Genomic DNA, 15,196 nt, shown 5'->3' with positions numbered 1-15,196 from the left:
AGACTGTAAACATCTTTACTGTCACTTTTGATCAATTTAATCCATCCTTGCTGAATAAAAGTTTTAATTTCTTAAAACAAAATTGTAGTTAAAGGGTTACTCCACCCCAAAATGAAATTTTGTCATGTCGTTCCAAACCCGTGAAAGCTTCGTTCGTCTTCAGAACACAATTTAAGATATTTTGGAGGCAATTTAAAATATCTTAAATTGTGTTTCGAGGACGAACGAAGCTTTTACGGGTTTGGAACGACATGACATAATTTCATTTTGGGGTGGAGTAACCCTTTAACTACAATTTTAACGATAAAATATTAGTTGTGTGAGCCAGTATTTGTGTGTTTTGTGGTTGTGTAAGGTCACCTGAGGTCACGTCAGACGTGTCATGAATACCTCAGAAGGTGGGCTGTGTGGGGTTTGGTCGCGGGTGTCAGTGATCGGACGATTCCATGCGGGGGTGACGCTCCCATCAGCGGCCCTGTGGAGGTCCTGTGTGTGTGTGTGTGTGTGTGTGTGTGTCAGCCATCATGTCACATTGCAGCCAATAATGTACAATGGCATCAAGATTATAAATGAGTAACAGATATCTGAAAAGAGTTAGTAGATTAACACACACATCTCTATCGGAGGGAATATCAATTAGTTGTGTGGGGTAATGTAATTAGAAGAGTTTGGATAAGGTTACAAGGACACTTGTGTGTGTGTGTGTGTGTGTGTGTGTGTGTGTGTGAGTGCAAATGATTTATGGCCAGTACACCAGCATAGATCAGATCTGTCTTAAATCTCTTCTTACTGTGTGAATCTCATGGAAATAGTCAAGAAAGATCAAATTTACTACAAAAGAAAAAAAAGCAATAAATAACATTTTGCATAAGATTTTTTTTTTAACATCTTTTTGAATCATTGCATTGTGTGAATGTGTTCATGACAAATAGAAAGCTTCATTTTCTTTAAGCAAATAATGTCCCATTAAAAAAGAAAAAAAAGCATATAATTAATTATAGTTTTAGGACTCTAATGACTTCTTTCATTGTAACATTGTTTTAATGACATTTAAGTAATTATTTTAACTGTGCAAAAAAGATGTACTTAACCCCAAAATCAACAAACTTTGTTTTAGGATCATTATGTCTTACATTATGATATTATTTTTATGACATTTAAGTAATTATTTTAATTGTGCAAAAACCATTTACTTGATTGTCATGAAAATAATGTTTAGAATAAAAATAGGCTTAATTTTTTAGGCTTAATAGGCTTACAATAGGCTTAAATTAATGTATCTTTATTTCTTGCATTGTGAAATAATTGAATGCAACTCATTTTTATTATATGCCAAACATGTGCTTAAAAATGTCTTGTGACATCTTGTGATTTTCGTGTGATTTATTATTTTTTTTCCCCTAAAAAAAAATCGGAAAACAAGACAAACTTGACAGCTCTGCAGAAACAGACAGGAAAAGTTTGCTTTATCTGCTCAGCACATTCACTGCAGGGTTAAACACGATTCTGCTGTTTCACATGACTAAAGGGCTCGTTGTGATGCTGCCAGTTTTTAGAAAGCCCAAAATACAACCTGGACACATCACACACACACACACACACACCTGCCTCGCTCTGTACATGTCCCTGGTTGATGCCCAGGTGTCTCTCATACACACACACACACACACACACACACACAGAAATGCACATGCAGGACGGTTCTGTTTGCTCATCCTTGTGTTCTGCCCCTGCTGGTTTTGGGTTATTTTAATCTGTGTCTATGGGCAGAAAAGTAGGCCTTTCCCATGGTGCCTCTCTCTCTCTCTCTCTCTCTCTCTCTCTGTCTCATGATCAGATCTCTAACAGTCAGTATTAACTTTAGCATGTAATACATCCTGCAGTGTTTTCACATGACTATGAATGATGTTTTACCCGAAGATCACAAAGATTAGAGGTTACAGGACTCTTTTCATTCCTCACAGGAAGAAACCACCTAGCAACCACATAGAAACATGAACAAACAAACCATCATCAACATATTGTGGTGGCACGTTTTACACAAACACCACAGAAAATAATTAAAAACTGTTTTATTTGATTTTTCTTCACAAAAAGATATACCTATAAATTACCTGAAGAAACACTGAATAATTTTTATTAAAACATTTATTGTTTAATAAAATCATAATATTTTGTCAATTATTAATATAATGGTAACACTTTACAATAAGGTGTCATTTGTTAATATTAGTTAATATATTAACTAACATGAACAAACAATGAACAATGCATTTATTACACTATTCATTATTCTTTGTTAATGTTAGTTAATGAAAATAGTTCATTGTTTATTCATGTTAGTTCACAGTGCATTAACTAACGTTAACAAACACAATTTGTGATTTTAATAATGCATTAGTAAATGCTGAAATTAATATGAACTAAGATTAATAAATGCTGTAGAAGTATTGTTCATTCTTAGTTCATGTTTACTAATGTTGTTAACTAATGTTAACTAATGAACCTTATTGAATATAATATTTGATAATTGATATATATTTAATTAAACTTTTATAGGCAAGTGGATAAAACAATAATATTAATATTTGTCAAGTATTAATATCATATTAATATTTACTGTTTTTTATTATCTTTTACAAAACTTTTCCAGGTAGTGTATTTAAGCGGATAAAACCAAAAAACCCAATCAAATATTATTACTATTAATACTAATATTGATGTTCTTGATCATCTTTAATAAAAATGTTCACAGGTAGTACATTTACTATAAGTGGATAACAGTGTTAATATTAATAATAATTGTCTAACGTTTGTGGGTATAGATTTACACATCTCTAGTTTGAGCACTTAATTGTGTCCAGAAATAAGCTAAATCTGTCAAAATGGTCTTTTTGGACATCCAGGGACAAATGATTCATAATAAAATAAACCTTCTTATACAATATGTGAAAAACAGTCTTAGGGTTTGGGTTATAGCAACCGCATGGAATTATAATTGTCTTTATATAAACAGTAGAAGCATATGGTACGTCCTCATTTTGATAAGTAACCGTGTGTGTGTGTGTGTGTGTGTGTGTGTGTGCAGTGCTGTGGGTGGAGGACGCGTTCAATCACATGACATTGCTGCTGATACGGGACGAGGACAGGTGGAGGTTCCGGAGGTTTCCAGGTGTGCAGCTGCTGATATTTTAGGTGAGTGTGAGGAGTGTGTAAGTCATTACAGGAATAGACAGCAGATTGTTACTGCAGTGCAGGTTTTGTGAAGTGACTCACCTGTTGGAGCAATAATGCGAGAAAGGAACTCTTTTTCAACCATTTTCCCTTCATCTAAATCCTCACCTTCATCCCAAAAAAGTACAACTTAAAACTTTTTTTTCTTTTCTTTCTGGATACTATTTGTGGGTGAATCTCATAAAGAAATGTCCAGGTGATCACAAATACATTACTTTTGACTTTACTTTTGTATACATATACACTCATTACTGTTAAATTATGAAAATCATTCTGTTCAGACATAATTATTTATTTTAGTATTATTAAAATCAGGAGAAATCAAATAATACCTTGATAAATTATATCTATATATATATATACATACATACATTTTTGCATTAAATTAATAATATTGTTTTTCACATTATAGAGCACAGTTGGAAGGAAATGGTGTCTATATGAATTAATTATAAAAATTAATAATGTAATGATATTTATTTATTATTAATAAAATAAGCCTAAAATAAATTTAGTACATCAAATACCTCGAATTATAAAAAGGATGCTTTACAATGTATTAAATACAAAAACTTTTTTTTTACATTGCATTAATAATGTGCTGAAAGGACTGAAATACGATGCAATATGTGTTACATTTTTTTTTTGTGTCTACTTGCATGTGTGTGTGTGTGTGTGTGTTAAACTCACATTTGCTCTTTATGCTACAGTATGTATCTTTGAGATGACTCTATAACACCCTCACACACACTTATACCTCCGGATAACTGTCTGACATCTCGCAGGACACTGTCATCTCACAAAGCCACACAAATAAACAAAACCGGCCCTGACAGGACTAACACACACACACACTGACCCGTGGCTTCGTCCTTTACCTTGTCATAAAGCATAAATCTGAAAGTTTGGAGAGATGAGCAGACTTCAGATAGAGCACCTTTACTGTCAGACGTTCTCAATCTCTCCAGACAGACAGAGATACACCTCTTATAGGAGTTCATCAATAAATCAACAAGGCCCTGAAGTCATCTCTGGGTAGTTCATGTGTCATAACATGGAAACAAAGGAAAACAACTTCATTTTCAAGAACTGGAACATCTCTGAAGCCATTGACTGGAAAATGAACATATTGCTTGTTTTTACTCAGAATGCTTCAATTTAAATTCAAAACACGCCCTAGTTAATTTCTTAAAGTTCACAAGTTCATAGGGTTTCTTGATACATTTGTTTCGTGTCTGCTTGTCTATGTTTGCATGTTTCAGTGTTTTTTTTTTTTTTTTTACAGCATATGGGCTGATATTAAAAAATAATGATGGCTCATTATGTGGTTCATCTGAAAAAATGGCAAAATATAGAGAAGAGCATCATAAGATCAGATGGTAAAACATTACAGAAAAGTATAATTAGTTAACGTTTCACAGTGAGCAATACATTAGTTAATTACAATATGGAACCCCGTTTCCGCCACCAGTGCTGGGTAGATTACTTGCAAATTGTAATCTGTTACATTACTTAGTCAGTAATGTAATCTAGATTACTCTTCGGGTAATGTTTTCTGACTACTTTTGGATTGCTTCTGACCTAACTTTAAATGGGATTATTGTTAAATAAATAAATAATAAAAAATAAAAAACATCATCAAATGCATTAAAAATTACATTACGCCAGGGTTTCCCAAACTGGGGTAAATTAAAGTGCTGCAGGGGGTGTGTGAGTTGATGAAAAGCTAATAAATGAATCATAAAAATTTCAAATTAAAATTTATTTAAAAAATAAATAAAAATAAAATGCTTGAACACTCAATTTTGAAATATTTTATTTGTTTACCTGTCAAAATAACCATTAACCGACATAAGAAAACATGTGAATGTGTTGTTAAATTATTGAAATATTAACTTTAAATCTCAGGGGGAGCTGTAATCCATAAAAAGTAATCTGATTATATTAAAATGTAATATAATCCAGTTACATGTACTACATTTTTTAAATCTGATTACATAATCCAGATAAATTCCAGAGTTGTATGATATAAAATCGCAAATGCGTGATAGAAAGTCAGAATTGCACAATATAAAGTTGCAGTTGTGTGTTATAAGGTCAAAATTGCATGATATAAACTCAAAATTGCAAGAAAAAAGTTAGAATTGTGAGATAAAGTCACAGTCACCTTTTTTAAACAGACTTCCTTATGAAAATACAACTTGTTAGTTCATTACAGCTTATTTCTTTTTAATAATGTACTAGTAATTGTTGAGATTAACATTGCAAGTAATAAGTGCTTTAGTATTTTTCTTCGTTAGTTGCTGTTAACTAAAGTAGTTGTTACCAAATAAAACCTTATTGTAAAGTGTTACTGATCAATTCCTGAAAATACGATGCAGATTCTATTCATTTCTATTCTTTCTATAAAACATGAGTTTTATTGAGCATACAGACTTCAATGACAGATACAAAATATAGGTTTTCTCCTATTTAAAAGTTAGTATGTTTGTTGTATTTGTTGCTATCAGCAAAGGTACGTGAAAAAGTGATTGTGTCTAGATCTGACACATGCGATTTAGTGATCTGCATATAATATTTGAATGGGCATGTTTGTGTCTGGCTGCGTAACGTGACCTGCTGTAACCCATCAGCGTGTATGAAGTTATTACTTAACGAGCGTCAGATCTAAACGCCTCTGAATCACTGCAGACTGGATGACGATCACCATGGTTACACGTCTGAACCACCTTCACCAGGGGAATGAATGACAGCTGCTCCACCCACTGACACACAGCTGATGCTCAACACAAACACACACAATACACACATGCACACTCCTGCACACGCTATATAGACAGTATAATATTAAAAGGAGTGTTGAATGCAAATTACAATTGATTTAAAAGCAGAAATGTGAAACTTGATGGGTTTTTTGGGGGGGTTTTTTCAGTATAAATGTATGTTATTTGAGCTGTAAACTTTCTAAATTGTCCTAATTTTCTAGGTGGAGGAACTTCTGGTCATGCATTACTGATGTTATTCCTGTGAATGGAGTTTTGCTCCATATAAATCACTGCTTTTACATCACATCCATATCACTTCCACACACATAGGGCACATGGAAGGTCAATCACTTTTTTTTTACTAATATATTTTTCTTTTCTTATTTTTCTACTTGTTGAAAGTTTGTTTCTTGTCTTGGTATTTTATCTGTCTGTATTTCAATTGTATTAATGCATTGTTTTTATATGTTCTATTTGATCTTATTCTCATGAAGCTCTATTATATTATATAATTATTATATTATGTTATAATATTAATATTATTATTATTAATAATAATAAAGCTGTAATGAATCAAAATATAAATATTAGTTGGATAATAATTACTAAAACTAAAGCTATCTATAAGAAAAATTTTTTAAAACTCATAAAATTATAAAAACACAACACTATATATATATATATATATATATATATAAAAAAAAAAAGTAAATAAAAATGAAAAAGTAAAAATAAAATCTATGTAATACTATAAAGGCTGATCGGTACTGTTTTTAAGATGCTGTGTCAAATTACAAATATTTCTGAAAAGAATGGACCAATGAGATGAATCTTTGGTAAGCATATTTTTATATGCCAATAATCGTGTACATTTTCAATGTGTATTTGGCAAAATGTTTTTACATTAGTAGTACATTACGATTTCAAAGCTGACCTTTAAGCTTCATTAGCTTTTCTAGGCCCATGTAACGTTATTGTTGAGTGGTATTATGCTTTTCAGTTCATACAATTTCTCATTACGTCATTTCTTCTTTTCATTGCTTTTTCAGTCCGTCTTTTACACAAGTCACTATAGCTCAGCATCAGACGGTTCTTCTTTTCATTCTGTGCGTCTGTCGTTCCTTTACAGAAAGAGTGCAGTCATCCTGCATTAGGCCTGTCGTTCCCGAGAGGAAAGCGGGAGCGCTGCGAGCTTTTAAAGACCTTTATCTCTCTCTCTATTTCTCTCTCGCACTCTTTTATTATCAATGTAGAGTTTTGCAGGGTTGACAGCTCTTAAAGTGTGTGTGTGTGTGTGTGTGTGTGACGTGAGAGTGTTGTACAAGGTCAAGGGCTGAGCCATTCTTGGATTTCAGGCTGAACGAGGACGGGACGGCCCGCCGTCAGAGGTCATGCTCTGCGTAACGAGACCTTTCCTTTTTCTTTTAGCATTAATGACTGGAATGACCTCCTGACCTTTGCCTGAATGGAACGAGTGTCTGTTTCAGGAGTGAAACTAATGAGCAGAAATGCCGGGGCTTCTGGGATTTCTTCTGGGAGAGAGAAACCTTAATTAACAAATCCAATTTGGACGTAATTAATGTTATTTGGAAAAAGAACAGGAGACAGAGACTTAACACTTTATTTTAAGGTGTCCTTGTTACACGTTACATTTACTTATAATTATAATTACAATTAATAATGCGTAATTACATGCAAGTCAACCTAAGATAAACCCTAATCCTAACCCTAACCATATAGTAAGTACATGTAGTTAATTAATATTACTCAGTACTTAAATGTACAATTTCACTGTAACAAAGACACCTTAAAATAAAGTGTAGCAGACAACAGTGTGCTGTATCAGATGGTAATACCATGATGCGTATGATATATCATAGTATTGATTACTATATGTCATCCTATGATACTCAAAGGTACTTTTAGAAACACTATATATACACAAATGAGAAATCATAAGAAATTATTCATTTTATTCAGCAAGGATGCATGAAACTGATTGAAAGTGATAGTAAAGATATTTATGATGTTACAAATAATTTATATTTCTAATAAATGCTGTTCTTTTGAACTTTATATGCATCAAATAATTCTAAAAATATATGAATCACGGTTTCCATAAAATGGACAAAAATGGTAAGCAGCACGAGTGTTTTCAACATTAATAATCAGAAATGTTTCTCGAGCAGCAAATCAGCATATTAGAATGATTTCTGAAGGATCATGTGACACTGAAGACTGGAGTAACGATGCTGAAAATACAGCTTTGATCACAGAAATCAATTACATTTATTATTGCAGTTATTTTAAATTGCAAAAATATTTTGCAATATTTCTGTTTTTACGGAATTTTTATTTAAATTTTTTTATTTTACAGCTACTTACCAAACAAATGTGCTTTACATTAAATATTAACCTGAAATAATTTTATTACAGATTGTGGAGTTATACAAGAAACATGAAACAGACGTATAATCATCATTTTGTAAAGATAAAATGATTTTGTATTGAACAAACACACACACTTGTCCTCTCCCTCACACACACACACGCACGCGTGGAGGTATCTGGCCTCAGAGGTGTTTTTCCATTTCTCTCTTAATGAAACTGCTGCTCCTCTGATCAGCTCCTCTGTTTCACCCCTCTCTCACTTTCACTGGGCGACCACAGCGACGGCATCCCTTTCTCACCCTCCTCATCACCGCTACGACCCACTCAACCCGTAAACCAAACCACCAGAACCTACATCAAATATTAACCGCCCCATTAATGAGTTTTCCATCGCTCCTACACACACACACACTGCCGTAATTAACAGAAAGCACTTACCATGTATCACTACTTAAATTCACACAGCTACCACAAGTGATCTCCGAGAGAGAGAGACAGACAGATAGATAGAGACGACAGTTTCAGCTCCTTGAAGAAAAGCGGCACGTCTCGGCGGTGACGATCATGTGTCATACACGACATGCATGTTTACATCCAATCTGCAAGAAAAGGATGCTGCATTAATATTCAATGTGTTGGGGGACGGGGGATGTGGGATGTGGGTGTGTTAATATTACATGTCATTATCAAGTTACTCGTGAATGTGGCTGTTCTGACCTAAAGTCTGTGTGAAACTAGTGCTTGTTTCACTCTCTGCACCCCCTGCACCACTGAGCTCAAGTGGACCGTAATCAGGGGCTTGTCTGGGATTTGAACTCTGGACCTTTACATCTGAAGCAAGACTCATATGGTAATGGAAGTAAAAATCACATTCAGTTTCTCCACTGAGATACATTCTCAGACTACTTAGCAATTGTCACGAATCCGGTTCATGGTCTTCCGTCCACTCGCCCTTCCATCATATTGACTCTCGCACCACACAGACTGTTGCACGTCACACTGGACTACAGTTCCCATCATCCATTGCACTGATCACACAGCTGTCACTAATCACACGCTCACCTGAGAGCTATTACACGCACTATATAACACCTACTCAGTTCCTGTTCAGATTGTTGAGTATTGTCTAGCGTTTAGCACTTTCCTAGTGTTAGCTACTTTACCAAGCCATCCTGTGTTTATTTTCTGTTTAGTCTCTAGTATTGTTATGCATTTATCGCTCTCCAAGTGATAGCTGCTTTACGGAGCCATTTCCCTGTCTTAGTTTCTAGTTCTAGTCTTTGTCTAGTCTCGTTGTGTTTCCTGATTTCCTAGTTCCTGATTCTTGCCCATGTATTTTGGATTAACCCTTTGCTTGCTGTTTCGGACTGTGTTTGCTCCTCGCCTGGACTTTTGCTCACGTTTATGGATTACCCCTCTGGATTACGTTTGCTGTCGTTCGACCCTTCCTGTGTTTTGACCATGTTTCATAATAAAACTTGCACATGGATCTGCACATTTCACTTCTCGTCTGCCCTGTTACAGAAATGTATACACTACCGTTCAACATTTTTAGGTTGTAAAATATTTTTGAAAAAATAATCTTATGCACATCAAGATTGTATTTTTAAACCCAAAAATACAGTAAAAGTGTTAAATACTAGTACAGTTTCAAATAGCTCTTTTCTTTTTGAATATATTCTAAAATGTATTTTATTTCTGTGATCAAAGATGAGTTTTCAGCATCATTACTCCAGTATTCAGTGTCATGTGATCCTACTGCTAAATTGTCTCTGGCAATAATTTTGATCAATACATATCTGTATGTAACCACTGTTGTTGTAATTTCAACCGCATCTGAAATATTATGTCATACCATTGATAATACCTGAGAAGTTAAAGAAATATGCTAGAAAACTGTGTGCTTTCAAGGAAGTAGGCCTACTTGATAAAGTTTACCCTCTAACTTTATGTTATTATGCTATTTTGTGCTCATCTGCTTCTCCCTTATGCTTTTTTTTTACATTGACTATCACTCTATGTAGACAAATCAGCTACAACAATAATGTTTCCATCTAACATGCATTTTGAGGTGCAGCTCGTCATATTAATGGAGTGTTTCACTAGTTAAATCCATTACCTCACCTGAATATGATTGATTGATTGATTGATTGATTTTATTTGACCCTTTTGTTGAAAAAATTAAATAAAATACGATACACCATAAAATTGCACCATACATTAAAACAAACAAAAACAAAGTCAGGATAACACAATAAAGCCCTAGGGCTTATTTCAGAAAAAGAACAAGAGGCAACAGATCAAGCATCAATCATCACATCCATATATATATATTAAATAGATCTATCAATACAAAACAGTAAAAAATACTAAGATTGGCATCTGAATCATTTTTTCAGTGCCTTCTTAAAACCTCTAATCATCTTTAGATTTCCTGGCAACCTGTTCCACAAGCTTGTTGCTACATACGAAAAGGACTCTTTACCTAAATTACTCTTAACTCTAGGACGTACAAAATCAGTAAGGCTGCCCCTTGTGGAGTAGCTGTGAACATCTCTCACTTTATTAAAACAATTGATCAAATATTTGGGGACAACCCCATGCACAGTCCTATGTACCATGCACAGGTGAATCTGAGAGACTCGATCTTCTACTTTTAGCCACCCAATAGTCTCAAAATGAGAAGTATCAAGATGAGATCTCATGGGAAGGTTCAAAATAAGCCTTATAACCCTATTTTGAGCAGTCTGAAGCCTGTTTCAGGTGCTTTAAGACACCATTATACCAAGAGCAACATGCATAGTCAAAATAAGGTTGAATTAAAGCACTTGTCAGAGTTAACATCACTTTCTTGTCCAGAAACCTTGAGATTCTGGCCAAGAAACGTACTCTTTGATTTACCTTTGTAATAACCTTTTGCGCTTGGCCCACTCCCGACAAGTGGCAGTCCAACAAACAACCAAGGTAACTAACTGATTCCTTTACTTTAATCTCATTACCTCCAACTAAAACCTTAAAGCCAGGAGATCTTTTCAATCTCATTTTTGACCCAAACAGTATGGCTTCCGTATTCCCTAAGTGAAGCGATAGCCTATTGTCTGACATCCACCTACTGACATTCGATAGTTCTACACTGAGGGTTCTTTCAACTATGTTCTTATCTTTATGTGAAACCAATAACGCTGAATCATCTGCATATAAAAAAAAGATCACATGAACATACAGACTTAAGGTCATTTATATATATAAGGAAAAAAAGTGGACCCAAGACACTCCCTTGAGGAACCCCACATTCTATACATTGTGGTTGAGACATTGTTCCTCCAATATCCACCACCTGCTTCCTATCCTTCAGATAAGAACTCACCCATCTGACAGCTAAGTCATTAAAACCAATGGCTTTTAATTTGCATACCAAAATACCATGGTCAACTGTATCAAAGGCCTTCTGTAGGTCTAACATGACCATACCACAAAAATTACCTTTATCTACCTCCTTCCTAATATGGTCAGTTAGATACAATACACAGGTGTCAGTAGAATGAGATTTACGAAAGCCAGACTGGAACTCATATAGTAGATTGCGTGATGCTAAATATTTGTCAATCTGTTCAAAAATAATCTTTTCAATTATCTTTGACAGACTACACAGAATAGAAACAGGTCTTTAGTTTCCATATTCTAATTTACTCCCTTTCTTATAAAAAGGAATTTATGTTTGTATAGGTTTGTGTTGAATGTTGTCTTTGGAATGGAAATATTGATATTTTATTTATTAACAACATTTTTTTTTCTTCTCTTATTTCAGTTAATGTCATAAAACTAGAGAGCTAAGCCAGTAGTAGTACTGACAGTGTCATGTAAACATCACTGAAGACGCAAAGAGTGGAGGAACAGACAAACTGAATCAGTTGAGTGAGTCATTTACGCTGGAACCGATTGATTCAAACTCGTGACTTCAATTATTCAGTCCAAGTGATTCACTAGCATTACATCTGAATGACATCTTCCTCAGAAAAGTGACAAAAACAGCAACTCATTTTAATGTCTTATATTATAATTACGTCCACAAGCTTTTTGTGAAATTTGGATTAACTCATTAACCTGTTGTTTAACCTCTTCATATTTAAGGAGAGAACTATAGTTAACCAAGTCTGACATCGCTTGTTATGATTTTCAAGGAGGTAGAATTTATTAGGGGTGCTATGACATGTCCATACCAATATCCAGCAAATACTAAATTGTCCCTGAAATAATTTTGATCAAACAATTAAATGTCTGTTGTCCGCTGTTATGTCCCCACCAATGCCAAAATTAAACCTATACACCTTTGTTTGATATGTTGATATATCGCTGATTTATTACATTACGTTTTTCCTTTAAAAATGGTAAAGTGACATAAAATGACTCCTTTTTGCACATTTTCGTTTCTAAACTGTATGTTACGGGCATGAGCAACCATTTGGACCAGTTATATATATAACTTTTCTTCTGTGAAACAAGATTTATGTTGCTGTTTTGAAGCTCGAAGCTTCCTAAAGAGCAGCATGAACATTCTTTAAAACATCTTGTTTTATCTTCCGCAGATAAAACAAGAAAATAATGGGTTTGCAACGACATGAGAGTAAGTAAATGATGACAGAATCTCAATTTCGGGTAAACGATCACTTTAACCTCAGTGTTGAGATTGGAAAGGTTTGGGATGAAGGTGTACCGCTTTAATAAAGCAATTAAAGTCTAAATATCACTCAAATGCACAGAAACATGCATACGTATAGCCTGAGCTGGTGTAACACCCCTGGAGGGATCTGTCCTGAGAGAGCAGTTAAGAAATCAGTTAAAGCTATTAGTGTATCACGCTTACAATGAGTGTCTGATTCGCTGACTTCATGAAAAGAGATGGGAGAGCGAGCGAGGGAATGTGTCTTCTTGTATTTGCATGCTGGAACAGCAGAGTGTTCTAAATGTCTTTATAGATGAAAGACAATTAAGTCTTTAGTCATCTAATTACATGCTTTCTCTCTCTCTCTCTTTCTCTCTCTTGCTCTGTCTCTCCCACTCATAACCATTTCTATTTCCAGAACTGATGTGTTATCAAGTTCCATGCATGATATATTACGTTTTAACAGGTTATATAGAGAAATCTGGGTTTAGCTGTGATGTGATATAAGCTCTGGGTGAGCTGTGATGACTGTCAGAATGTGAAATTACAGTTTTATGGGTCAATACAGTCAAAAAATGAACCCTTTCTTGCAGGTTGCTGGTCTTGTTGTGCACAGTTACATGCTGCACGTTATTCTAAAGCACAAAATCTCTGCACTTGACTTTTCTTTTTGTCTAACATTAGATTTTTCAACTCCACATTGCACCATGCAATCAATTTCCAACATAAGAAAACAACATTTTTTGCTCTTGCATATCCTTTCATTAGTAAATTCAAATGGGCTGCAGATGCTTTCATGTTGACTTTAAAGATTTGCTGAATGTTATTTCAGAAATGCCCAGAAATTTCCACTTTTTATGCATCAGAGTTTTCATGCATACATTATAATGATGACCACGATTTTAACAATTATCATACTTTATTGCATGTACACCATATCGCTCAAAAATCTTGGGTCGGTAAGATATTTTGAAAGAAGTCTCTACAGTAGAAAAAAATAAATATTGTGAAATATTATTACAATTTAAAATACATTTTTTTTAAATGTGAATATGTACTTTATTCCTGTGATCAAAGCTGAATTTTCAGCATCGTTACTCCAGTTTTCAGTGTCACATGATCCTTCAGAAATCATTCTATTATGCTGATGTACTGCTCAGTTATGATCAATTATTATTAGTTCTCAATTATTAATAGTGGTTCTTATTATAATTTCGGTGAATAGAGAGTGAACAGCATTTATTTGAAATGCATGTTTTGTAATATATATGTCTGTCACATTTGATCAGTTTAATGCATCATTGCTGAATGTCTTTTTACTTTCTTTTTTTTTTCTTTCTTATGTTACTTTCTTATTTACCCCAAACTTTTGAATGGTGGTATATCACGGTTTCTACAAAAACATGAAGCAGCACAGCTGCTTTCAACCTTAACATTAATTTTAAAATGTTTTTTGTTTATTTTTTTCTGCAGCAAATCAGCATATTAGAATGATTTCTGAAGGATCATGTGACACTGAAGACTGGAGTAACGATGCTGAAAATACAGATTTGATCACAGGAATATCACACATATATACATAACATCACATAATATCACAAAGTATATTCACATAGAAAACAGTTATTTTAAATTGTAATAATATTTCACAATATTACTCTTTTTACATTTCTGGTCAAATAAATGCAGCTTTGGTAAATTCTTAAAAAAAAAAAAAATACAAAAATAATAATAATTATTCCAAAATTTTGAGCGCTAGTGTAATTCTGACTAAACATTGTCCCTGAATGTCAGACTGGTTGTGGTCTTGATAGGCATGTGTGATCCAGTGTAATCTGTGGTGTAATCTAGTCCAGTCTCGTGGTGTAATCTAGTTGTGCAGCTTGACTGTGTCCTTGTTTAGACAATTGAAAGCAGTAAACACAGAAGTCATGTTTATTTGATGCTGACAGCGCTGAGTTAGTTGATCTGCATGTGCTGGATTACTCACTAGTGTCTGATCACTTCTACTGATGAACTTGTGTGTTAGTGAAAGTACGTAAAGAAATCTGTGAATAAGCGTTGTCTTTGTGCACAAGTGTTTTCCAGCTAATGCAGGTGGTTAAGGTGTGGAATACAGAATAACCGCTGACAGGACTGAAAC

General features: G+C 34.1%; 1 long non-coding RNA gene across 1 annotated transcript in view; it reads left to right on the top strand.

Moving 5' to 3' along the window:
• LOC131533821 (uncharacterized) overlaps positions 1-12,305 on the top strand; it is a 33,957-nt gene extending 21,652 nt beyond the window's left edge. Inside the window, exons 3-4 of the long non-coding RNA XR_009269215.1 lie at positions 3,089-3,195; positions 12,199-12,305. This is a non-coding gene — a long non-coding RNA (uncharacterized LOC131533821). The remainder of the gene's footprint in view (positions 1-3,088; positions 3,196-12,198) is intronic.
• Positions 12,306-15,196: the final 2,891 nt, after the last annotated feature.

Source organism: Onychostoma macrolepis, chromosome 24, assembly GCF_012432095.1.
Source record: "Onychostoma macrolepis isolate SWU-2019 chromosome 24, ASM1243209v1, whole genome shotgun sequence".
NCBI lineage: Eukaryota > Metazoa > Chordata > Actinopteri > Cypriniformes > Cyprinidae > Onychostoma > Onychostoma macrolepis.
Note: the sequence above shows the minus strand (reverse complement) of the source record. Positions and strands in the feature narration are given on the sequence as shown.